Source organism: Centropristis striata, chromosome 13 (genome assembly GCF_030273125.1).
Source record: "Centropristis striata isolate RG_2023a ecotype Rhode Island chromosome 13, C.striata_1.0, whole genome shotgun sequence".
NCBI classification, from domain to species: domain Eukaryota; kingdom Metazoa; phylum Chordata; class Actinopteri; order Perciformes; family Serranidae; genus Centropristis; species Centropristis striata.
The window spans coordinates 31302166-31328872 of NC_081529.1; the positions used below are offsets into that span (position 1 = coordinate 31302166).

General features: G+C 39.0%; 2 protein-coding genes across 3 annotated transcripts in view; one reads left to right on the top strand and one right to left on the bottom strand.

Annotated features, from left to right (window-relative positions):
• coro7 (coronin 7) overlaps positions 1-26707 on the bottom strand; it is a 201363-nt gene that overhangs the window by 52033 nt on the left and 122623 nt on the right. The window lies entirely within an intron of this gene.
• vasnb (vasorin b) overlaps positions 6771-26707 on the top strand; it is a 34097-nt gene continuing 14160 nt past the window's right edge. The window contains exons 1-2 of one of the 2 annotated variants that reach the window (XM_059348266.1): positions 6771-7000; positions 16991-17051. The gene's annotated coding sequence lies outside the window, so the exon portion shown is untranslated. The remainder of the gene's footprint in view (positions 7001-16990; positions 17052-26707) is intronic. The other variant, XM_059348267.1, reaches the window with a different exon arrangement.

Genomic DNA, 26707 nt, shown 5'->3' on the forward strand with positions numbered 1-26707 from the left:
TGTGTGTGTGTGTGTATATATATATATATATATATATATATATATATATATATATATATATATATATATATATGTATACATGCAGAATATATATATTAAAGTTATGGATAATCGAGGACGTGGTCGTTTTGAGTGACACATCCAACCAGACATCACAGAGACTGCATCCATATTTTATACATTTATGGTTCTACCACTATGAATAAGGATACCAAACCATAAAAAAACATTAAGGACACAATGACACATACAGTTAAGTCTGTTTAGAGTCACTTTAGCCTTTCTGATAAGCTCTTCTGTTAAGTTCATGATAAGTCTGTGTGGACCAGGAGATAAAGCCAATCCATCAATGATTCTGTCAGTCTGAAATACAAGTGTTCCTACCTCAGGTAAAACTACTCTGCATCTTTGACTTGCTCTTCTTTTTTTTTTTTTTTTAAACTGCTTTTTTTCTTTCGTACAGATACAAAAATAAAGAAGGTACATGTTTATTTATACTTGAAATCAACATGAAAGAACAGAATTGTAGAAAAAAATGTAAAGCAATTTATAAAAACAAAAAAACAAAACAGAAAGAGATTTAAATAGTAATAATACAACTTGGAGGATGTCAAGTGTTCTAAAATTTACAGTTGTTAATTTTTGACTCGCTCTTCTTTTAAAGTGTACCTTACAATAGTATAATTCCAAATGATAAATCATGTAGAAATGATCTACAGTGATGCCTACAGGATCCATAAATACCAGGGAAAGGTGAACTTGAAAGAAGCCACTGTATAGAAGTTATCATAAATCACAGCGACAAGAAAATGACTCATGAAGTAAGAAACGATGAAGCAAATGTGAGAGAAAGTGAAGCAGCCAAAAAACTAAATGGGACCGTGGCCTCACCAGGGTGGGGAAAGAAAGTGATGAAAGTCTGCTGCTTGACAACATACTGTACACTACAGGCCAAAAGTTTGAAAGCAACTTAAATTTTCTGTTTACAATGGCTTTCTCAAAAACCAGTATGGATTCTTTGGATTTTTGGATGTGTTTGATCATACTTGAATCAATGAATTGAACCATTTTCCTCAATTTACCTTTAGGTATACATGTTACCAGACCATTGTTGAATAAATTGTTGAATAAAGAAAAAAAGTTTTTAGGGTTGAGAAGATTTGGAAGAGTCACAACTTCAGTGCAAAAGTAAAAAACAAATCACATTTTGCATTATTCGCTTTAAGCTATTTGGCTTTTGAGAGACTCTGGATACAAAAATCCCAATAAATCTCAACTGTGTTCATATCTCTGACAAAAGAAACGAGTTCTTGTTGAGTGGTGGTGGGACAAAAAAAAAAAGTCTGTCACCTCCCTCCAAAAAAGGCACAGTGCTGTGTGGCTAAGTGCCCCTAGCTTTAAAACCGTTAGCAGGCTGCGGTTGGCTCAGCAGCAGCAAACCAGTGTTTTACTGGTTCCCCTGGGCAGTGTTATGGAGCAGGCTGTACGCCGCCTCGCTGTTTTTTACTGAGCCAGGGTGATTAGGAGACCAACGTGCTGACGGCAGTAATGCTGTTAAACTGTGATTTACACCGCTGACCAAACGCCCGAGACTGTCCTGTTACGGACAAATATGAGGAACAAATTACACAGAAGTTCTTCATTCAACTGCAGGACGGAGCGGTCAGGTCTTTAAAAGTGATGAGTCGGGGCGTAACAATGACAGTTTGACAAGTGAATAATATGCTCAGTTCCTTCATATGATGAGTGGAACAATTCTCTTTGCATTTTTCTATTTATTGCTGTTTGTTGAGCTGAGAGGGTTTCTGTTGTTTTTACCACATCTGGTGGGTTTACAGGATATTTCATATATGCTGCTGAGACTCTAAATGGGCCAGGACATAAATAATTCTTAAATATTATAAATTGAATACTTTAATAACAGCTTGAGGAGGGAGTTTATATTCTATGATTACAAAGGAAACAGGCATTGTGGGTTTTGAGGGCAGATTCTAGTAAATGTCCTTAATTTTTTTGTTTTTTAACCCTTTGATGCACAACATGGGTCAAAAATGGTCCTCATTCATTCCTCATGTTATTTAATGCTGCTGTGTGTTTCTGTGCTCTATCTTTTGATAACAACTTATTTTATGATTGAATATTCCAAGTATTCTTTAAATATCTTGTTTTTGATAACAACAGATCATTATTTCCATTTTACCTCTCATACTTTATGAAGAAAAAAAGGTTTTGTATTATTACAGAAGTACTTAGCTACGTAGCTTGCTAAGCTAACTACTTAGCTAAGTAGCTTGCTAAGCTAACAATTTAACTAACTACTTGGCTAAGGAGCTTGCTAAGCTAACTACTTAGCCAAGAAGTTTGCTAAGAAGTTAGCTTAGCAAGCTACTAAGCTAAATATTTAGCCAAGAAGTTAGCTAAATAGTTAGCTTAGCAAGCTACTAAGCTAAATATTTAGCCAAGAAGTTAGCTAAATAGTTAGCTTAGCAAGCTACTTAGCTAAAAAAAAATGGATATGGGTAATTTTTGATCCATGTTGTACATTAGAAGAGTAGTGACACAAAAAGGGATTTTATTAAAAAATTAATAAAGGAAAACATAAAATGTGGATGTATGATGATCAAAAACAAACTAATTGAGGAAAACCTGGAATACTGAATGATGAATATAATTTATTGCAAAGATAAAGAACATAAAAACTCATACACATCGGGTCACTTTAGACCCATGTTGTGCATCAAAGGGTTAAAGATTATTATTCATCTTTATTTGATCGTACAGCTGGAGATTTTAATGGGAAGAGAGCAGCAACATGCAGCAAAAGACCAAGGGTCAGGTGTCCCATAAATATTGTTTTCAGGCAAAAATATTAAATTACAATAATATATAATCAATAGATTTATTATCTCCCCTTCATTATTTTATCCTGGAAGAGTAGAAAAGGCTTTTGTAATAGTGTTTAATAAATCAAATGTGGTGCAAAAACTACAGAAAACATTATAGAACAGTTTAAAATAAATAATATTCCTCAAATTTAAAAAAGAGGAATTTAACAAGAAACGTTCAGGAATTTGTTGGCGGCTTGTCAAACATCTTGAATTAGGTGTGTCAGTTTGTGTTTAAAAGTGTAAATGGTGGAGAAAAAAAAACAAATATACAGAAAAGTTTTTAAACAATGTAATGTGGGGTTTGGTGTGAGGTCAGAATAGATAATTGGGAAAAATTGCATAATGGCGCATCAAATAGCACAGTGTCAGCTACTACAGAGTCAACAATATGAAAATAAGCCTACTCAAGTTTCTGCGTTTCTGTTTACCCAGAGTTGACACTGTTATGACTTCAATATGCATGCATTGTGAAACTGTATTTTACACTAAACTTGCTTGTCTATTTATTTATTCTAATGTGACAACCAGTTATGGCAACACTCAGATCTTGCTGACTTTCAATTAGATTTGTTTTTCTCGGCAATTTGGCTTTAAAAGGAACAAACAAGCTTCTAGAGGATAAAATAACAGAGCCGTCTAGAGGCGGGTCCTGAGCTCTGGAGACGCTCGTCCTCCTCACTGTCCAACACACACAAGCTGAAACTAAAACTGAACTCACTCTCCCTCTGTGTTACCTGGATAACCTCCGCTCTGGTGTTGTAGTTTGGACACATATTATGTTTATTAGGGAGAGAAACAGAGATACACAGAGTGTGAGCACTGATTTTGTGAGCCTGTGTGATTAGGTTCAGCAGGGGAACACTGTAATGTTGCGTGTTTGTCATTATAACACATTTTCCCTTTCAGTACAACAAAGATTTGTGCAAAAAGTCATTTTTACCCAAAAAATTGAGTTAAACACCAAGATTCATTTGAGTTAACTCCATTGTATCTGTGTTGTCTTGACATAAAATTCTTTCGCAGCATCGATACTCAAATATTTAAGTTAAAACAACAAGTTGGGTTTTACAGTGAAGAGTTATTTCCTTCTTTATGTATTGCAAAAAAAAAGCAGTTGTGGCTATGACTGAGGAGCCACATCTGGACCCTGCGGGACGTGCGTGAAATCATTTCTCTATTCCTGCAATTTACTGTAATGCCTTGCAGATGGCACAGTAAGTGTGTGTGTGTGTGTGTGTGTGTGTGTGTGTGTGTGTAATAGGTCCTACAGTAGGAGCAGAAGGAGACTTAGCAGGGGAAAGGCACAAGACTTTATGGAGACTGCTATCAAAGAGTAAACTGTGCAAAAAAAAAAAAAAACATAAGCATGGCTCAACAAGTGGGACTAAAGTGTCCGGGGGACACTGAGGGTGGGGCTGGACCCCCGTGGGTCCTGTTAGTTAAATACTGAGTCAGAACGGTTTTGGCACGAGGGTGAGTGACATCACCACAAGGAGAAAATGTCCTTAGTTTCATTCTTTTTTAATAATTTCTTGTCAAGATGTGGAGAGAACAGAAGCTATAAACACGTGTTGTAGGTCAAACTTATGCAAATATTAAAGCTCTGTACACACCAGGCGTCAGGTTGCTGGTTGATTCTGCGACATGTGGCTAAAAGTACACATTGGAGGTGACACGGTTCCTGAGAGCTATCACCTTACTGCACCTTGTTGGGACCGGCTGACATTGAAATAGGCTGCCAGCTGCCGACGGGTAGTTTGTCACTGGCGTGAGGAAGTATTCAATAGCTTTCTCAGCTTGAAGATGGCTCTGTGAATGAAGCAACCATATGTTGTAATGTACGCTGCACGTATACGCTGTGGAGGGAACTGACTGTCTCTCATGTGTCAACAGAGACATAAAGTGAGTGAAACGATAGATCGCAGCATCTTGAATTAAATATTTAATATTTCTAATATTTTATATTTCTAAACCACTGTGTCATGGATTCTAGTTTTAATGGATGTTGTGATTTGGTTTGATCTGATCCAAACATTAGCTCTGGCAAAGGGTCTGCTGGATTGTAACTAAGTATTTACTCAAGCACAAGGACAAATTTGAGGTACTTTACTTTTTTCTATCTTATACTTCTTCTCCACTGCACCTCAGAGATAAATATTCCACTTTTTACTCCCTTTTTTACTTTTCAGATCCAGTTCCTGTCCAGTAAAAATAACAGCAACACATACCTCCAGATTTTAAATGTTTGTGGAAAACTGAAGGATCTTCTGATAGCAGGATAAGTTGATGTCTTTTAAGAGACATATGTTTCTCACAGGACAGTCAGGCCTCGAACATATGATGATCTTATAGAACAAGGTGCATTGATGTAGATGAGGGATGGGCCACATATAGGACCGTGCACTTGACCAGATATGATGAAACTGCTATTTTAAACATATTTACAGTGCAGTAACTTATCATATTTCATGCTCAAATGCATGTAGAACAGTATAAATATGAATACAAAAGGTTTGAAGCAAATAAAAAATAACCACTTGCTGTGATTTCTTTTTTTTCCAGTGCAAGAACAGCAGACCAACATTAATTGCAAGAAGTAATTTTGTGCATTTTTACACTGAACTTTTAAGATTTCATGCTCAAATGCATGTAGTTGTACTGAGGGCCACTTCAAGTGAGGGTGCGGGCCGTATGCGGCCCCCGGGCCTCCAGTTGCCCATCCCTGATGGAGATGAAACTACCCACCAGGATATAAGGAGTTCAAATCAGCACAACCCTAAACATTTACTGGAGTAAAATGCAACATAATAATCCAAAAACATCACATATAAGAGTGAAACGCTGGCATGGATCATTTTACAATGGATACTTTTAATTTCCATGATTTAATTTAGCTGATAATACTTTTTTAAACTTAAACTTCTGAAGTCCAGGAGATTTTGGTTGAAATGTATCAACTTCCTATGCATTCATTTCTGTCTCTGTTTATCATCTTTCAGTCTGTCCTTACATCACATGCATGGCTCCTTTTTCTCCACACAAACTTGCCTATCAGTCAGATTTTTCATTTTATTTTAATTAAAGTATAAAGCTGCCAGGAACCCAAAATACAAACAAAAGACACAGGTGTCTCTGAAAATGTACCATTTTTAAAAACCATTTTACACACAAAAACAGCAGAAATAATAATAAATAATAAAACTACAAAACAGTCTATTTGCATGCAAATTAAAAATAGTCATAGTTTTCATTGTAGAAAGAGAATTCACATTTTAAAAATGCTCTAGAAACTAAATGGCACACTGTGAAAGCTCCTATGATTGAACTTTAACTGTCTTTCTCAGCGTGTCTACATATCATATATAAATAAAGTTATTCCTGTAAATAAAACGTGTATTTTCAATAACTAGATGGACTCCAGAGGCTTAAGCAACGTTTTGAATGCAGTATTTCCACAGAGTGGTACTACTTTAGTAAAGCATCTGCATACTTCTTCCACCACTGTCTGGTCTGCAGGTATGCTGAAAACCTATCACCTGGTTATAACGCATACTTGTAAAAAAAACAAACAAAGCAAAGGTAGCAATTAAGGAATAGTCATTCAAATAAAATGCACCCAGCGTCACTGAACAGTAGCTAATGAAAGCACGCATGCCTCCTGCTTAAAACAGGTCGTGCAGGTAGGCATTAAGATATATAGCGAACTGAAAGCAGGCTGGAATGTCTCAGCCGAGCTGCAAGGTGACTATCTGCTCGCTGCTCTCCGGACTGAGCAGGAGTAGTGCGCTCTGCTGCCGTGCGCCTCGCCTCTCCTCGCCCCTCCCATCCCTCCTGCTCCTACTCTCCTCTGTGCTCACCCAATAAAGCGCTTTTTGTCCAGGGAGTCAGCACTTGAGCGCATTCCTTGACGTGGAGGTCGGTGTATCTCTCCAAGGATTTGATGAAGACTATTCGTTACAAGTTTAATACCTTCACAGAAACTTTTTTTCCACCGGAGCGAGCGCACGCACGGAAAACTACAAGGTCTTGGAGTTATATCGGTGAACTGCTCCGCTTGGATAAAGACAAACAAGCGCGACTGCGCTCACAACTTTACTTCTACGAAGTTCAGGGTAAGAGTTGCCTGTTTTGACTCTGGAAATAAGGAGTAATATTTCATTTTTGGGGCTCTATCGCTTGGAAAAGGATCTAAACGTGCGTAAAGACTTTAAAAATTGGTTTGTAGACAAATGCGTTTATGCAGAATATGTATAAACATTATAATATATTTACTGCGCTAAGTAGATGAAGTATTCAGTGCGAAATCAAGTCTTCGACAGGTTCAGTTACTTTTTTTTAAAGATAATTTACCGCTGATCGGTGTTCATTTAAGTTGTGTTTTTGCGACAACTCCCTCAGCGAAACCTCACCGTGTTCCTGTTCTGCTCAACAGCAAGTTGCTATTATTATAATAAAAAAAAAACAATGTTGTGCGTTTAACGCTGTGTAGGTGTAAATATAATTTGTTTTTATGTAAATGCACAAATGCAAAAACAAATAAAGTAGTTCTTTCCCGTCAGGAGTTGCACATCAACACGATCGCTGCAGTGACTTATAGGATGCAACAGGTTTTATGGGCGATGCGGGCGCCACTAATGCTTCCAAGTTACCAAATACTGACAATAAAACGGGATTTGGGGAAACGCGTAAAAGTGGAGCGTGTGCGCGGAGCAGAAAAAGCAGCAGCCGGGGCGGTAATGAGGCGGGCCGGTGTGGGACCGCAGGACGCCGTGCAGCATGCAGGGGCCGAGCCGAGTGTCTAGACCGCACCGTGCCGTGTTCACCGCAGAGGAAAGAGCTGTTTTTGGACCCACACGGGGGAACGTCCCACTGCACAGAGTTCAATAGGACACGGGCGTTGAAGTGAAAATGCAGATCATGCAAAGTCAGATTTAGTAGTTTTTGCAGCATTTTTATCTCGACTGCATCATATGTGGAGACAAGTGGAGAGTGACAGTCCTGCAGGAATGGGTGATATATGGCACCACCAAATCATCTCTGCAGACTCCAGGTTCCACCTGTTATTTTAAGTTTTCAGATAATTTATGGGCAGTTTCAGTGCACCGTTGCTCACTGTAAATTAAAAAACTATTGAGGAAATAAGGGCTAAGTTTGGCAAAGTGCCAAGCCTTACTGACACTCAATGATGCATTGACTTGATGTGGTTTCGCTTGCTTTAGAACCAAAACAAATCTTGAGCAATAATTAACCTGTAACCCAATATCAGAGATGGAAGAACATATCTTTGTTGCAGTGTTTGTGGCCAAGTTTCAGTCATCAGCCTAATTAGTGCCAAACTGTAATATTAAAGGTGTCTAGCTACTGCTGTGAAGATTGCTCAATAACTTCATTATTATTATTATTTTATTGTGTTCCAGTTTGATTGAAGTGTGAACAAGTCCCAAAGTGGATTTAATCATTTTTAGCTGCAGGCGGTGCAGATGAATCAAACGCCGACTCAGATGTGAAGAGAGGTACAAGCAGAAATTAGAGAGACATCACTTTCCTTCAGCTGGTGTGCAGCAGAGCAATGAGCGATGAGGTCAAATTCCTGAAAGATTAAATCTCTGAGTGAGTGACCCACTCCACCAATAAACTAACATCCAATAAAGTGGCATGACTCAACGCCTTAAAATCCATCTCTGTTCTGAAGAAGTACAGAAATAAAGTTTAACTGCAAGTGCATCCGCTTCATAACGTATTCTCATCACTTCAAATATTATGAAAATGATACTTTGTTTCTATAGAAGGAGCCTCATTTGTCAAAAAAGATTTTAGTTTCAGCCTTTAAAGTACGCAGGTCTGCCCCCTCTTAGCCCATTAACTGACTCATTGGTTGCTTCTGTCTTTTCCTTTTGATTTCTTTACTTATTTAGTCATTTTTTTGCTGAATGACTTACTTCCAAGAAACTTAGGAGCAAACCTCTGCTAAACATAAGATTTAAAGTGGCGTTTTGGCTTGATTCTTGATGGAGAAAGTCATTTTTTCCCCCGTCGATTAGAACAAAAAATCAACAAGTGTTTGTCGACTCTGAGTTACTAAAAAAAATCTGCATATGTTTTTGCCTGAGATGCTTAACTCATGTAAGAACAGTCTTCTGATCCCTCCAGCTTTCAGTCAGATTACCATCTTTTACACAGCCCCCCACAAACAGGCACGGAAAATCGCCTAATCTCTCCTGGGGGCAAAACAGGCGGCGTAAACTACTCCAATAGCCCCATTATTAACCCCTACCCCGGTGTACCGCTTGTTTCCTCGCCATGTGCTTCCTCACAGGCTGTCATTATGCTATAGGAGAAGCTACTGTGCCATTGACAGTATATAATGGTGGTAATTGGTTTATATTAGGCTACCAGACACAGCAGAGCAGCCACAGGAGGCCGATTATCCTTCGCCAATGTGGAGAACGTTCAGGCTCCTCTGAAGCACAGATTGTAACACTTACAGTAAAGTGTAGTTATTTTCTAGTGTAGTGCTCAGTGCTTTCTCTACACAGCACACTGTTGTGTTTGCACAGTCACTTGTTGACACTGACAGAGAAAGAATAAATGAGGAAGGGTAACAGGGTTGCTGCACACTTGACAATATTAAAAAACATATTTCACTAGATACTTTTGCATCTTTGGATAATCATATGTGAAACCTCATGAAGTTATCAAATTAGTGGCAAAAGCAATGAACTGTGTCCCCCTTTACTGTGTTAACTAAAAACACAGTAAAGTACAATTTTAAACTCCAGTTAAGTTATCTACAAAATTAAGTCTTCTTCTTGTTGCATGTTGGCTTTTTGGCTCAGAAATAAAATAAATGATCAAGAATATCAGTTATCATAAATAACAGAGAGCTTCGTGTCCTCTGAAACCTTATAGCATGGGTCTCAAACTCGTGGCCCGCGGGCCAATTGCGGCCCTTGTGACGATATTTTGTGGCCCCCACCTTGATATGAAAGTTGTGTGTGGAAGGTCCCTTTAATTATTTTTTTTTTGTAATTCTGTGTATTTTTTGGTCATTTTGTGTCTTTTTTTGTCATTTTGTGTCTATTTTAAGTAATTTAGTGTTTTTTCAATCATTTTGTGTCTTTTTTTGTAATTTTGTGTCTTTTTTGGTCATTTTGTGTCTTTTTTTGGTCATTTTGTGTCTTTTTTTGTAATTTTGTGTCTTTTTTGGTCATTTTGTGTCTTTTTTTGGTCATTTTGTGTCTTTTTTTAATAATTTTGGTAAACTTTAAACTCCAGTGGCCCTCAGATAATTTGAGTTTGACACCACTGCCTTATAGCCTACTGTTGTTAGCTTAGCATCATACTGTTTTGTGCACTTTTTTAATCCTGTTACCTTTGCTGAGGAACCAATCGAACATTTAGAAAAAGAAAGAGCTGGACTGAATCGACCGAAGACCAAATTATACTTTAAATACTGAATCCAGTGAAGGAGACATTTCTCATGCAGCAGGGAGCTCAAAATATAACAGTTTTTTATGACCTTAAATTCAGAATTTTTGGACTTCTGGAGAATCTGAAAGCTTTTTCTCTTCACCTGTGATGTCACATTAAAATCACAGCTTGTCAAAAATATTAGTATGCATGCACTTGCTGATCAAATGTGCAATTGTGCATGCTGGTGTGAGCATTAAGTGAGACACATATGCACACTGGGTGGATTATCTCTGCCCCCTTAAAAGTCACTCTGCAGACAGAAAGCAAGACAAAGGCGAAGGAGCATATAAAGTCATATAAACCCAAAATAAGCATGTCAGCTCAGGCCTGCTGTCACACCACTGTGACACTGATGTTGAAAACTCACTATCTGTCTGAAATTTGGTTACCAACATTGTGTCACCCTTTGTTTTTTTGGGTTTTGTTTTACAAAATCAACTGGCATTTCATTATCTGTGCCAAAGAGCTCGGGTGAAAAGAGCACTGATGTCTAAATCTTCTGCCTGACGATGATTGACAGATGTGTTGTTACATCTGTTGTGTTGAGACATGACTAAAAAGCTCTGCTGGCCATCTTACAGGAGATTGTGATGCCTGTAAATTTACTCCATCAACACAACAATCTTCTTTCTCCAAAAGTGAGAGCAGAGGATTTTCACATCGCGCCTCGTATCGCCAGAGCTCCGATTTACGCCAATTAGGGGCAGTGCCTGAAGCATCTTACCCTCCGCATCAGAGGGATTAGAGGGTTAAAAGTCAGGTGCTGAGGCGAGGAGGCCTGGGGGAGGGAGGAGAGGAGGAGGTGGAGGTAGAGGAGGACTGGAGTGGGCCACTCACGCAGCAGGCGGAGAGAAGGGAGTCGACAGGGCAGAAAGTTGGAATCAGATTGTGAATGTGTTTGTTTTTCTCAAGGCCATGTGAAAGTGAGGGCCCACGATCACGGAACCTGGTCTCACAGGAATCCGTGGAATAGCCACGGAATAACTCAAATTTCCGTGAAACTGACACGAATTTCGCTACAATGCAAGTTAATGATAGTCATATCCCGTGGCTATTCAATGGATATTTTTTCCTATTGGTTTGTTCCAAGTCACGTGACTTTCAAGGTCCCGGCGGTCAGAACAAAAAACATGGCGGACAGTTCTCTCATTTTTAGTGAAAAAAATCAATATTTTGACTTAGTTTCTGCATAAAAATGGATTTTGATCACATTTCTAGCGAGAAATATATGTTTTATTTTCTAAATATTCACTCAGTGAATGTACATAATCACTTTGTATGTTGGAATAGCCACGGGATATGACTGTCATTAACTTGCATTGTAGCGAAATCCGTGTCAGTTTCACGGAAATTTGAGCGATTCCGTGGCTATTCCACGGATTTTGAGTCAAGCAAATCCGTGGCTATTTCACGGATTCCTGTGAGACCATGTTGGATCACGACAAGCAAGAAGTCTGTGCGAGTGAGAAGGAGAATTCAAGATGTGTAGATTCTTCCTCTGTCGGAGTTAAATGTTCCAGCGTGCCCCTCGTCAGGTGCTGCACAGCAGGGGGGCGTTCCCGAGAGCGGCTCTCTCAAAGAGGCGTCTTAAATAAAACCCCCGGCTTCAAGGGCCTCAGCCTCACACATCAATGCTGACCCAGCGGTATGCGGAGGCAAACCCCAGCCTGTACGCCTGCCAAGCTAAATTGAAGAAGAGCTTGCCGATGCAGCCAAATGATGCGTTCAGAAGAACCACTTCAAAACGCTGCATAAATATACACACACATGCGAAGGGATCTGAGCGGCTTTGGAGTGCCCCAGCTAGAGCGCAAAACCCCAAATAACTGCTGTCCTCCGCGTCCACACACACACACACACATGCTCACTGCTGTCACATTTGACCACTTTCTAGATCTTCCAAAGCAAATGAATCAAGGAAGATGCTCTCTGAAGCTTTACATTAAATGCTGCTTTTTTTTTTTTGTTAACCATCTCTGGTTGGAAAATGTAGAAGAAGCCAAAAAGAATTCCTAAACTGACTCCCCTGAAGTATTGAGAGAGAGAGGAGCAGAGTCAGAGACAGATGTAGAGAGGGAGAGAGAGAGAGAGAGAGAGAGAGAGAGAGAGGATGAGAGGGAGGATGCTCATCCCAGAAAGTCACCACAAATTGCTGCATTTCAGTGGGCCCGTAAAAAAAAAGAGAAGAGAAACAGCTCTTAATCTAAGGTTGTAATTACCTCTGGCCAGCACTGTAATTAGGAAATGAGCCTTGAACCAGACCAAGAGCAAAGAAGGGGACACACACACACATGCACACACACACACACACACACACACACACACACACACTATTTGACCAAAGCCAAAAGTGGGAAAAACACATCTCACTTTGAGAGGAAGGTCCAATATTTAACCACTGACTGAACATTAATGTTTTCCTCAACATGGATTGGATTTAAAGACAGCAGAGTAAACTTGTCTCCATCAGGTCAACGCTCTCACACACACACTCTCTCTCACACACACTTTCTCTCACACACACACTCTCACACACGTGCACGTCGTCCATACGATCCGACACGTCCGCGCGGAGCCGCTCTCTCGCATTACATCATTGGATGTTGGAGTTCTCTGCTCCCCTTTTGCTTAAAGTCTATTCCTGTCCCGGCACAGAGACGCAAATAGTGCTGTTATCTGCTGCTGAGAGAGTAAGAGGCACCCTGGGAGAGAATCAGTGCGTGCATACGTGCCTGCATGCGTGTATCCGAATGCCACCGTGTATCAACCCAAATCTCAATCACTCAACAGTGCAATCAACAGCAGAGCGGCAGCGACAGTGGCACAAGTCACAGCTTGTCACTGGTGTACATTCAACATAGGAAAAACAAGTTAAATACGAATCGAGAAACACACCTACAGCTTCTTTCTGTTTATCCCCGCCGTCCTCTGCAGGTTTAGGGTTTGGACTCTGAGCTGTAATTTGGACAAATTGTCGGCAGTTTTAGATGATGCCACTACAAAGTGGTTCCAGCATTAAGGCCAGGCTGGGCTCTGTTCTGCTTTGGGAGAGATTAAACCAGATGGGGGAAGAGAAAGGGAGTGACAGAGAGAAAAGGAGAAACAGAGGAGGAGAAGGGTGAGGCGATATTTATGTTTAACAGATGAACACAGAGGAGGAAGGAAGAAAATTATAGTGGACAGAAAGCCTGAAAAGTATCAGTCCTCTAAAAAAAGGGAAGGACTGAAATAGACCTTCAAAAGAGGACAAATACGTAAGGAAAGCAATAATGTTGGAAATAAGAGGTACTGGCAGGTTAGAAGATACGGCGGATGTTTTGGCAGCGTGCAGCGTGCATAAATTAAAGACCAAACGTCTCATGGAAAGATGTGGAGAAAGCGGCCGGAGCCATTACGGCATACCAAGACAGAAATATTGTTGTCGACAGTTTTTTCTTTTATAAAACTGCTGCAGTCATTCATGTAGCTTAGTGGTAAAGATTTGCATCTATTCTGAGTGTCGAGTTCCACTTTGAAAGCTAAATATTTACAGTCGGGATTGTCTGAGAGGAGACACAGTGACCTCAGGAGACTGACCAGCACACGAGTCGCCACACTTGCATATATTTGACCTACAAGAAAGCGTGCGTCATTGGGTTTACCTGTACAGATTAGTTAAATTAATGCAAATAACTCCAAACTCTGTTGTTGACACTGACAGAGAAGGAATACATGAGGAAGGGTAACAGGGTTGCTGCACACTTGACAATGTTACAAAACATATTTCACTAGATACTTTTGCATCTTTGTATAATCATATGTGAAACCTCATGAAGTTATCAAATTAGTGGCCAAAGCCAGTACAATTTTAAAGTTAAGTTATCTACAAAATTAAGACTTTTTCGTGTTGCATGTTGGCTTTTGCGGCTCAGCAATAAAATAAATGATCAATAATATCAGTTATCATAAATAACAGAGAGCTTTGTGGCCTCTGAGACCCTATAGCCTACTGTTGTTAGCTTAGCATCATACTGTTTTGTGCACTTTTTTTAATCCTGTTACCTTTGCTGAGAAACCAATCGAACATTTAGAAAAAGAAAGAGCTGGACTGAGTGGACCGAAGACCAAACTATACTTTAAATACTGAATCCAGTGAAGGAGACACTTCTCATGCAGCAAGGAGCTCAAAATATAACACTTTTTTTATGACCTTAAAATTCAGAATTTTTGGACTTTTTAAGAATCTGAAAGCTTTTTCTCTTCACCTGTGATGTCAAATTAAAATCACAGCTTGTAAAAATATTTGTTGAATGCACTTGGTGATCAAATGTGCAATTGTGCATGCTGGTGTGAGCATTAAGTGAGACACATATGCACACTGGGTGGATTATCTCTGCCCCATTAAAAGTCACTCTGCAGACAGAAAGCAAGACAAAGGCGAAGGAGCATATAAAGTCATATAAAACCAAAATAAGCATGTCAGCTCAGGCCTGCTGTCACACCACTGTGACACTGATGTTGAAAACTCACTATCCGTCTGAAATTTGGTTACCAACATTGTGTCACCCTTTGTTTTTGTGACTTTTTTGTGAGCTTAAATTCAGAATTTTTGGACTTTTGAAGAATCTGCAAGCTTTTTCTCTTCACCTGTGATGTCAAATTAAAATCACAGCTTGTCAAAATATGAGTTGCATATTAGTTAAATCAATGCAAATAACTCCAAACTGGACAAACACAATAAAAACATGCACAAAAGCCTCTTTGCAGCAGAGCAAAACACTCCCACGGACTGTAGCAAAGGCCTGACAGCAGGTCAGAGAGCCAAACCAAGCCACGGCCTGTCACAGCTTGTTTTCAGATGTAAACAATGCACTCTGTATGTGGAAGCAAGTGTGAGCTGTGTTATGAATCAGAGATTGTATATGCAAAGTGAAAAGAGGATAAAGGTGTTGCACAATCAGGTGTATAGCACGTGGTTTGGACCTCAGTCTGGTTTCCTCCTCCACAGTTTGACTCAGAGCTTAGGTATATGAAACATGGCTTCACAACACTGCCTAGTGGAAATATACTGGAAGAGTGAGTCAAGTGTATTCATTGTGAAAAGGTGTATAGTTAAGAGTCTGTCTGTGCTGTCAAGGCATTTCAGCTATCTCCAGAACTGTTTTATGGCCGTGCCTTGAATCAATTAAATGGAAAAGTAATAAGTCGGAGCCGCTCTTGGCAAAACGTCTCCCGCTAATAAAACACCTATCAGGCGGTCACTTTGAGTTTCTCAAACCCGACTCATTTATGATCCCACAACTACGCTCAAAAATAACATTTGATACTAGTTAATAGTGTGTTCATTCAAAGCAACACGTGGACACAAGCATAAAGGGTTCTGTGGTCCGGGATAATGAGAAGCTAATAATTAAAAACACACAAAGTGTGTGTTTCATTTGGGCTCTGCTAGCTGATATCTTATAAAGTTAAAGATGGTTTTGGCTTTAAAGGGATACTTTGGATTTATTAAAGCGGAGTTGTACTGCTGTGGATGGGCTCATCCACAAGCTGTTATCGTGCTCTCGATAAAGCCAAACTCAACTGAAAAAACTGTCATTTTAACTCTCAGAGCACAGGAGTAACTGATTTACCACTTCCTCAATCGGTTAGTTTGTTTGTTTGGTTGTGTGACTTTAGTGAATCTGAAGTAACTCAAGGTAAGGTAGTGAAAATATTTTACTTATAGCGTACACTTAAATCGATATCGATATTTCTTCATGTTGCCAAAATACGTTTTGCTGCATCATCAACATCAACACATCATTCATTAAACCTCTGAAGTCCAGGAGATTTAGGTTCAAATTTGTCAACTTCCATTCATTTCTGTCTCTGTTTAGCATCTTCCAGTCTGTCCTTACATCTGGTGTCTTTTTTTTTTTTTTTTACCACTTATACACACAAAAGCAGCAAAAAAAATAAATAATAAAACTACAAAACAGTCTATTTGCATGTAAATTAAAATAGGAATAGTTTTCATTGTAGAAAGAAAATTCACATGTTAAAAATGGTCTAGAAACATAAATGGCACACTGTGAAAGCTCCTATGATTGAACTTTCAACTGGCTTTCTCAGCTTGTCTACATATCATATATAAATAAAGTTATTAATGTAAATAAAACATGTTATTTTCAATAAATAGATGGACTCCAGAGGGTTTACAGCAGCTTAAGAGAGTAAAACTTGCAGATCAGACCAGAAACTGTGAACACAGAACAACATATAAGGGTTCAAAGAAGCAGTCTTGTGCGACTCTACACTCTCACATACTGTACACACACACACACACACACACACATGAAGACACTCTCGGGCCACGGCTGATGGGCTGATACCACAGGACAAGGAGCTGACAGAGTGGAGAGTGGTCGGCCTGCATTCTTCCTCTCCCGCTCTGTCATTCTCTTGTGCTGCCACACGGCCTGCCAGCACTCAGCACGCTCCCGCACACAGCTGGAATCCAACCAATTAACAGGCAGAAAACCTCCTGTTTTGCTTGTGGACCATTAACAAAGCATGACAAGGGGGGTGGGGGGGAGGCTGGATTCCTAAAAAAAATAAACTTATGCAACATATTTGGCTAATAGGTGCAACTGTTGTGTTGTTTCCAGGAAAAAAGAAGATCTGAAAGCAAGAAAAGTGGCGCAAGAGTAGAGGAAGATTCTTCACTGGGTGAGTGAAGCACTAAATCTAATCCGACACTTTTATTAGTAATCTTTGTCAATTATGAATGATATGCAGCCATAATACAAAACTACTGTTTACATAAGGAATAGTTTTTTTCATTGCAATACAGAAAAAACAAAAGTGAGGATAGATTACAGAAGCAATGACACACGTCATTATATTGCACTCCTTTGGATGTTTGCATCCAAAAAACTCAAATCACACTCAGTTGGCGGTCCGTATTGTGTTAACCCTAACACCCTGCTCCCTCAAAAGGCTCCTTTCACACAATTCTGAGCCTCTTAACAAGACTGGCAGGAGAACAAGAGCAGCTCTCTAAACACACACACGGCATTTAATGGATACAGTGAGGCTGTGTAGGGTTACAGACGGAGGAAGAAGGAAAAGACAGAATGGAGGAAGTTTGGAGTTTACCACGCCTGTCTGGCTGATGATGTTATGGAGTTGTGGAAGAAGTGGGTAGATTCAGTGGAGACTTTGTGGGCACATGTACCATTGTAAACATCTGCAGTATGTACAGTATTAGGATTAGGGCTGGGTGATATATCCATATATTTTTAAATGTGATATGGAATTAGACCATATCGCATGTATCAATACAGTTGAACATTTTTTCTCTTTTATGCTTTTTTTTTTTCAATGCTGCCCTTACTAGGGTTTGTCATATTTAGTTCTTTTATAATGTTCGTTATTCTTTTCTCATATAAATATATTCATTTCAGAAAAAGATTTTTCTGTTTTATTTTTGTTTTTGTTTTATTTCATAAGCTAATTTTATTGAAGATATTTTTTTGATATTTGGCTTTGACTTTGACTGAACATTTGCTTATAGGCTGAATATCGTATATCGATATTCTGCCTAAATATATCGGGATATGGCTTTTGGTCCATATCGCCCAGCCCTAATTAGGATCATAGTACCCTTGAGCAAGGCACCTAACCCCCCCACACAGCTCCCCGGGCGCAGTAATGTGCTGCATTGTGGGATTAATAAAGTAAAAAACCTATTTACCTATATTTTGCATCTGATGATGTTCTATATTTTTTGTATTGTCAGCAAATCCCAAGACAAAAGCAAACCAAAAATAAATTCATCCTACTCTATTAGTGGCATGTATTAGAATATTAAAAGTACTGCCTTTTTATCCAAAGCCTGATTGATCTTATTCTGTGCCATAAAGATTCACAAAACAACAATGAGACTTACGCCATTGTTCCTATATTGTGATGAACACGGACACTGTCATTTTTTGTAAGTCAGTCTCACATAAAAAATCTGGTTTACGGCTAGCACATGGTTTGTAAAGAAAGAAAAAAAAGGAAATTGGGACATTTTTAGCATAAAAAAAAGAGAAAAAGAAAGATATTTGAAACTATGGCTGTATAGAAAACCAACCAATTTTCCCCCCGAAGTGAGAATTCCCAAAACTTTGTTCAAACTATAAAAACCAACAAATCCGCCTCTATGTGCTGGAGTCCGGTTATTATTGCGTCACCCTTAAAAATCTGTCGCTCTGATTTTCTTTTCAACGCCATACGCCCCTCCTGACCCCTCACCTTCTGTCCTGCCTCGTTCCTGTGTTGTGCCAGTTATCAATGAGCTGTGACAGGAACTGTGTGGGCTTGTAAAGACACACACATACACAGGACGAGACCGACCCGCGGGCCTCTGGACGCACACCGATACTCTCGCTAATTGCCTCACAGCTCCCGCCGCTGTCCTTGGGGAAAACAGGGAAGCAGAGGGAGCAGTGGAGGTGCAGAGTTCTTCTTCTGGGGTTGACTTTGGGCTCTAACGCATGCACACATTCCTCAGGTTAAGGAAGTGTATGTGCTTGCTGTAAATTATTTGCTATACAGGCAATTCTTCAGTGCCAACGTGCACTATTTCTGCCTTTATCCTGGAGTTTAAACATCAAAGCTGGTACACACTATGATGAATAACCGCACGTCCTGTGCATGTGTGTGTGTTTTACCTGCTTTTTTCCTGTGTTAACTACACACTGCTGCCACACCTATTTGAATACGTAGTAAAATATGAGTGTGTGCATGTGTCGAGGCTCCACGTCTGGCTGGTGGCGGCCTGTGTTTCTCATTAATGAGTTAAACCTCGAGACACGGAGGTGAAAAAAACAGCATGAACGCAATTTCCTCCACTCACTCCGTTGCTCAATTACCTGTTAATAATGTTAATATTTCTACCTTGAAGCAAACATGGAAAAGCAAACAAGGGTGCTCCATGATGGGCATAACACACACACACTCATTGACATCAGAACACACACACGGGCAGATCATACGTGTGAGCAGACACACACAGGTAGCCATTGTTCTATGTGTCACAGGTCAGCTCAGGAATCTACTGTACTCACTTAATGACGTGTACGAACGGATGTGAAAGCAAACAAACTGCTCTTTATATAGACAAATTGCTATTCGCAGCTACAACAACAAAGCGTCATTCATTCTGTCACTGGCTGTGTGGCAGACTGACAGGTCGCCTCAGGCTCGCTGTAGATGACAGCGTGACTAACCCACAGGGCAAACACATAGTGAAGCCATAGACCATCTACTTCATAACCACATGCCTCTTTGACATTATTTAATGAAAGGGCTTGGGCAGGTAAACGTCCCTTTAAAAAGGATCAAACAGGCCTTTATTACAGTGGCCCTGAGAGCTCACAGCACTGCAACTTAAAAAAACACATGCAAATACACAAAACACATGCAAAAAAAACCATCTTAATCAATTTGACAACACGAGCGCAGCATTTAGAAAACGCACTGCAAAGACCACAACTCAATAAGAAAACGTGCTGCAAATAGGCCACAACACACAGTGTTTCCAGAGGACCCTTAAAGGTGATGCACACGTCTGGACACAGTTGTGATATTATCTCTAGATAATGATAATTTCACATTTTAACGATCATATCGTGCTAACGTTAACAGCCGATTGATAGCATGTTAACGTTAGCCGACGATAAAAAGCATGCTAACGTTAGCCGTGATCGTTAGCGTGCTAACGTTAGCAGGCGAGCAAGACCAAGACCAACTCGGAGCTGTTGAGAGAGACCAACTAAAACATGTGTCATTCATTTTATTTTATTTGTTTAACTGCAATGTGATTCATATGAGCTAGCGGGCTAATGCTATATATCACGTTATAACATTAAATTATCATTATCGTGAAATAATGTGATAATTTAACTTTATAACGTGAAATTATAATTATCTTGAAATAATTTGATAATATCACGTGTATCCAGACGTGTGCATCATTTTTAAGTGTCCTCTGGAAACACTTCTGTTGTGTTGTGGTCTTTGCAGCGTGTTTTCTAAATGCTGCAATGTTTTCTCAATTTGCTTGTGTTTTGTGTATTTGCATGTTTTTTCTTAAGTTGCAGCGCTGTGAGCTCTCAGGGCCACCGTACTTTTCCTGTTAACCACAAATCACACACACTTTATATTCTGTGTTTGTAGAGTGTATTTTGGTTTTCTTTTGTTTCTTTCCAAAGAATTGAAACAAACAGTCTGGTGAAACTGGCTAAACACAAAGTCTGCATTGATGTCTGTCCAAGTTTTCACAACAAACTGAACTTTACCTGCATTACTACACAATAACAATGCGACACAAACTAATCCAAACTAGTTCCGTGTGATTGATTACACAACTCAAGCAGGTCTGCCAAGCTATCAGTCAAATTAATCTCCCACCTGTGAATTTTGTCTCTTCTTTGGAAAATTAATTAGCGAGGGAGGTGTACAAAAAGAAGAAACAGAGTAGATTACCGTTTATCGAAACACCCTAATATTAAGAAAGTTTAATTGATCGGCTGATACATTATCATAAAGTGTAGAAATGAGTGGAAACCAAGGTTGTCAGCAATGGCAAAAAAGTTACAACTTAAAGTAGAAACTTTAAAAAGATGATACATAAGATGTTGTCCTTTGAAAAGGAGCACCATGTGGAATAAATGATGGCAGTTGGCTTGGGTCGGACTTTGTTGTTGCATATTTCTTTGTATGACTGTGTATGTTTTTAATGGAACGGAACATCAGCAGAACATTCTTCTAAGATGTTGCTGAAATAAGAAGAAGTTCATATTGTCCTGATTTTGATGTCTTTCTAAGACACAGTGCACAGTGAATTCCTGTAGGCAGTTTTTACAGGGTTTTGTTGCATTCAGCAGATTTAAACAGTCCTCTCTTCTCTCTCAACTTGTTTGTGCCGTCTATGAGGAATCTTGTGGTCGTGTGCACCTGCTGCCGGTAAATTGTGTAGCTGAGGGTCAGCGTTGATGTCTTAATAGACTGTTGCTGACAGATGTCTTTACACTGAGCGCTAAGGGCTCACCTGTTTAATCAGTGGAGTATGCAGTATGTCAATGTGATAATCAAACTGGGGATTGCAGACTGATGTTGGCTGGCGGGCTGCTGTCATTTATCTGTGACAGTTGAATTCAATCTAATAGGGAAGGATAAAGGTAATAACTAGATACAATTAACAGGGTTCGTACACTTTAGCAGTGGTCAAATTCAAGCATTTTTCAAGGCCTTGATATTTTCAAGCTTTTCCAGTATCTTACACCTGTTGTAAATTGCATGTTTTAGATGAGTACTTACATACTAAAAGGGGGAGATTTCACTGAACCATACCAACAGTGATGGTGTTACACTTTTAGGAGGAATGGTCTTCATTTCAGATAGGCTACTCATTATTCTTTACATTGAACATGTGATTATCTATAGCAGGGGAAGGGCAAACTGCAGCCACATGTGGCTCTTCAGGCTGTCTGCAGTGGCTCCCTGTGGCTGTGACAAAAAATATATATATATATATACTAAATGAAACATTATTTACATTTTCATTTTCATTTGTCATTGGTGTAGGCCTTAAGCAATTTGTATTCTTCAATTGTAAAAATGTGAAGATTATATTCGCCAATAAAACTAAATTGTGCATCATAGCTTACGAAAATCTTAAATAGCCTTAACCTAAAAATTTTGAGTTTGAATTGAGTTTCCCTAGCTAGGCTAGCTTTCGATTCCAAACTCCAAATTCATATAAATAAATGTTCATTTTGACTATTTTAGTAATGTTGGTAGAATAATTTAGACTTAGTAGGCTATTTTATTTTCATTCAAAATAAGATTTGCGGCTCGATTCTGACATTTTTTCTCTTATTTTGGCTAAAAATGGCTCTTTTGTAAGTAAAGGTTGCCGACCCCTGATCTATAGTCTATAGATGGAAATAGTCAGATTGCAACAGAAATACAGTAAGAATTCCAAGCATTAACAAGAACTTTATCCAAAATCCAAGCACTTTTACATTTAAATTTAAGCATTTTCAAGGATTCCAAGCCCCCGTACCAACCCTGCATTTATCTGTGACAGTTGAAATCAATCTAATAGGGAAGGGTAAAGGTAATAACTGCAGCTGTGCAACAGATACAAGTTGATGACACAATGAATCAAATCAAATGTGTCAAAGCAGCCACTTTGAATACTTGAGAGAAATTGCACTGTGGTAGGATTCCTGTCATAAACAAGTCAACAGTCTTTAGAAGGTAATCACAGGGCACCCGGGGCCATGGAGGAGATGTCAGGGTCGGGGGCGGGGAAACTCTTCTGCCTGACTGCTGGTTTGCCAGCCAGCCTCCCCAGTGCTGGCGCACTACCAACACAGGCAGCAGTTTCACAATAAATTCCTTTGTGACATCCTAATCAGCAGCAGTGATCTCCATTTCACATTTATCTTGTGTGTGTGGCACATGTCTGAGGTGTTTTGCTTTCTTTTCTTTTTTTTTTATTAGGAGGAAAAAAAGCCTGCGGGCCAGAATGACTAGAAAAATCACAAACGGTTACTCTAAGAAAAGGAGGGGGTGTGAGTTTGGGGGCCTGAAAAACAGGTAGCACTGCACAATGCCTTCCTTTAAATGAAGTCTGTGATCCAGAAAAGTTTCCAGAGAAATTTCCACTTAGATTGACTGGAAGTATATATATAAAATTGATATAAATATGGACCTGTTTGTTTGACCTCATCCCTACATGGACTTTGATTAGGAACGTATTTGTGATAAAAACATAATCAGGGAGGAAATGTTTCCCTTGAGACGTGATTGATTTTTATGAGACCAGGATGAACTGGTGATGAGTAACTGTGGACAACGGCCAATAAATCACTCATCAGTTGATCAAAACATCACTTACTTCCTGACGTAGCAATCATCTTTCACATTTTATTGCTATAGATGCCAACCGAATCTCACACAGAGATGAGGTTCTCTGTACGATGCAAATAATGAACTTCATAATCTCTCTGCTCAGCCTTCTGAACCCTCTGAAATTTTGGGCTTTTATGTCCGTTAATAAAAATCTGTTAAAAGATCTTCACCATGCCATGTTGGTATGTTTTTTTCAGCAGTTACCTCACCTATATGTCCTGATAATTCATTTTTAACTTTGACATACTTGATCAAAATTTTGAACCCAAAAGAAACAAAGAAAAACATAAAATCTGATCTTGAAAATTATGTTTCACACACAGAAATGTACATGTTGCAAATATGAACACAGGTTGCAAATATAATATATAACAGGTAAAATGAGGATAATATCTAGTTATATATTTTTATACTAAATATATTTTGTTCGTTCGTATCCGTTTATTTCGGTCAATACATGTAATTAAAACAGAAGTAACAAACCAGAAAAAAAAAAACATTGATCAAAGTAAACAATAAGTAAACAGAGAAAGAAAATTGATAATATAATATTTGACATTATCTCTGGTTTTACTCGGCCGAATATCATCAAAAAAAAAATCTGATATGGAGTTTCAAGCCAGAAATCTAGAGAGAAGCTGATGGCTGAAGACTCGACGTTGCTTCATTTTTATGTCTTCACGTCATTAAGAAGTAATGTGCCGGGGCTTTCATGGACTCTAGAGGGTTAAAGTGTTTCACCTCTTTTAGTGTTTCAGCAAGAGACAAAGTGACACATGGCTTAATGTAGAAAAGGTGATTCTTATTGGTCAAATATCTGCACATAGTCCAATCAAAAAGCTGCCCTGTGTGAATGACGTGTGTTTGTTTTCTAAGTCTACAAGTTTCTATCCTGAACTGCATTTGAACAAGGTACATAAGTCAATGTTTACCTGTCAGAACCACTATAGAACCGCCTGAGGTTTCTGTTTACCATCGTATGACTTCAGCCTCGGGCTCTTACAAGCTCCTCGGCCTAATGAACATTTTGACAGTTGCATAGTTGCCAAGAGGGCCTGCAGGGCCGTTCATCAGATTCCAGTCATACCCTTGCCAGCTGCATGAACAAACCTGAGCGAAAGGAAAGAGTTGAGCAGAGCGGGACAAGGTGACGAAGACAGGGATTTTTTTTACTTGTGCTATGTGTCAAAAACAGTGTTTATGGACACATTTCAACATCAGTGCTTTGGCAGAAATGCAATACAGAATCAGTCTCGACCTATTAAACTCCCAGAGAACATCCTCTGATAAGTGTCTGTGTGTTTAAAGAATAAGTGGAAATATGATCCAGACGCATGAGCCGACAGGCTGACGGGCAAAATGCGAGCGCTTCCTCGGAGAGTACGTGTGACACTGTTTGTCTAACGAGGATAGTCGACCTGACAGGCAGCCCGACACACACACACCCTCTGATTTAGTCGTGCTCCAGTTTGAACCAAGATTGTAACAGTTTTGGATATTTCATTAGTTTTAGTTTTAATTTCGTTGTCATTTTTTGTTTTCAAATTCAGTTAGTTTTAATGAGTTTTTAGAGTGAGTTTGCTAGTTTTAATTAGTTTTTATTTTTTGGAAAATGCTTTGTTTTAGTTTAGTTGTTATTCGTTTTAGTGTCAGTTTTAGTTTTTTTGCAATGGGGTATTTGTTGGGTGCCAGATTCAATAAGGTCACAGTGAATGTTGCCTTTATTTCCTTTGTCTGATCCATCTCAGCCCCAATAAGGTTATTAAGTCATAAAACCAGATAGATGAAATAGATTTCATATCAACCAAAAAGGTTTATGTATGAAAAAAGTTGACAAAGACGAAAACAAAGGACATTTTCACTATAATTTTAGTTTTAGTTAGTTTTGTAATCACAAAATACAGTCTCAGTTAGTTATTGTTTTTTTTTTTTTAAACTCTCGTTCTAATTTTTATTTTCGTTATTTTGTTAGTTTTCGTTAACTATAATAACCTTGGTTTGAACTCGACAATAACAATGATGAGAAAAGCCTTGTTTCTTTCAGTTGGGAGAAATAAACACAGGTGGAAAAAGTCAGGTGACAAACAAACATTGCAGCCATGTTGGAGCTGGAATGAATGTCACAGGGCCAGGCAGAGTGTCGCACATCACTCCAGGCTTGTGGCTGACTGATAAAACTGGTCCATCCAGCTACTTTAAACCGCGAACACACACACACACACACACACACACACACACACACACACACACACAGCACAAACATTGCCTTGTCCCTGCTGGAGGACAGGTTCTCTCAGGTGTTTTAAGCACTCTGGAGGAGTCTGTTTGAGACGTGCCTGCTGCCAGAGTCAGCGAACCAGGCAGTGCAAAGAAGTTTTGGTTTGTTGAATAGCACAGGATGTGGAGAGAGTCCAACTTTGTGACACTAGGATGTAGGGCTGGGCGATATGGACCAAAAGGCATATCCTGATATATTTAGGCTGAATATCAATATACGATATATGTCTTGATAATCTTATCGCAAAGTGAGAACAAATGTTCAGTCAAAGTCAAAGCCAAATATGACATGTCACAAGTACACTGTAAAATCAAAGTACAACAGTTAAATCGGTCCATTAACAATAGGTAACTGTAATTTAACAGCATTAAACAGTATTATACTGTTTGATAAATTATGATAAATGTCCTGTAAAATAACCTCAACACCCACAGTTATCCTACGGTCATATACTGTAATCCAAAATATGATTATGTACTGTTAAAATACATTTTAGTACATGGACTGTAAAATAACTGTTAAATACTGGCGTCCCTGCTGCCAGTATTTTAGGAGTACCTTTTTTTTTTTTTTTTTTTTAATCAAAGCCCCATAACGTGCACATTTAAATAAAAAAAATATCTTAAATAAAAATAGCCTATGAAATAAAATAGGCCACTCGTTTTTCTGAAATAAATATATTTATATGAGAAAAGAATAACGAATATTACAAAAACTAAATATGACAAATTCTAGTAAGGGCAGCATCAATATATAAAGAAAGAAAGAAAATTTGAACTGTATCGATATATGCGATATGGTCTAATTCCATATCACATTTAAAAATATATCGATATATCTTTTATATCGATATATCGCCCAGCCCTACTAGGATGTAGTATTTACCGTTGCCTGGTGATGAAGTCCTTTTTGACTCATCACACTGCAGTGTGGTTTGTTGCTGTGTGAAGTGCAGATAAACAGAGACAGAGTCGGTAGTTTGAGCTGTTGTTTGTGTTTCTGTGCCACTCTGCTGTGACTGATTCAAGCCGGGGCAAAGCCCGACTCAGGGCCAGCCACGCTGTTTCAGGTCACAGAGAAAGAGAAGGAGGCGCAAGGTTGGCAGGAGTTGGTGCTAAACACCACAGAGAAATAC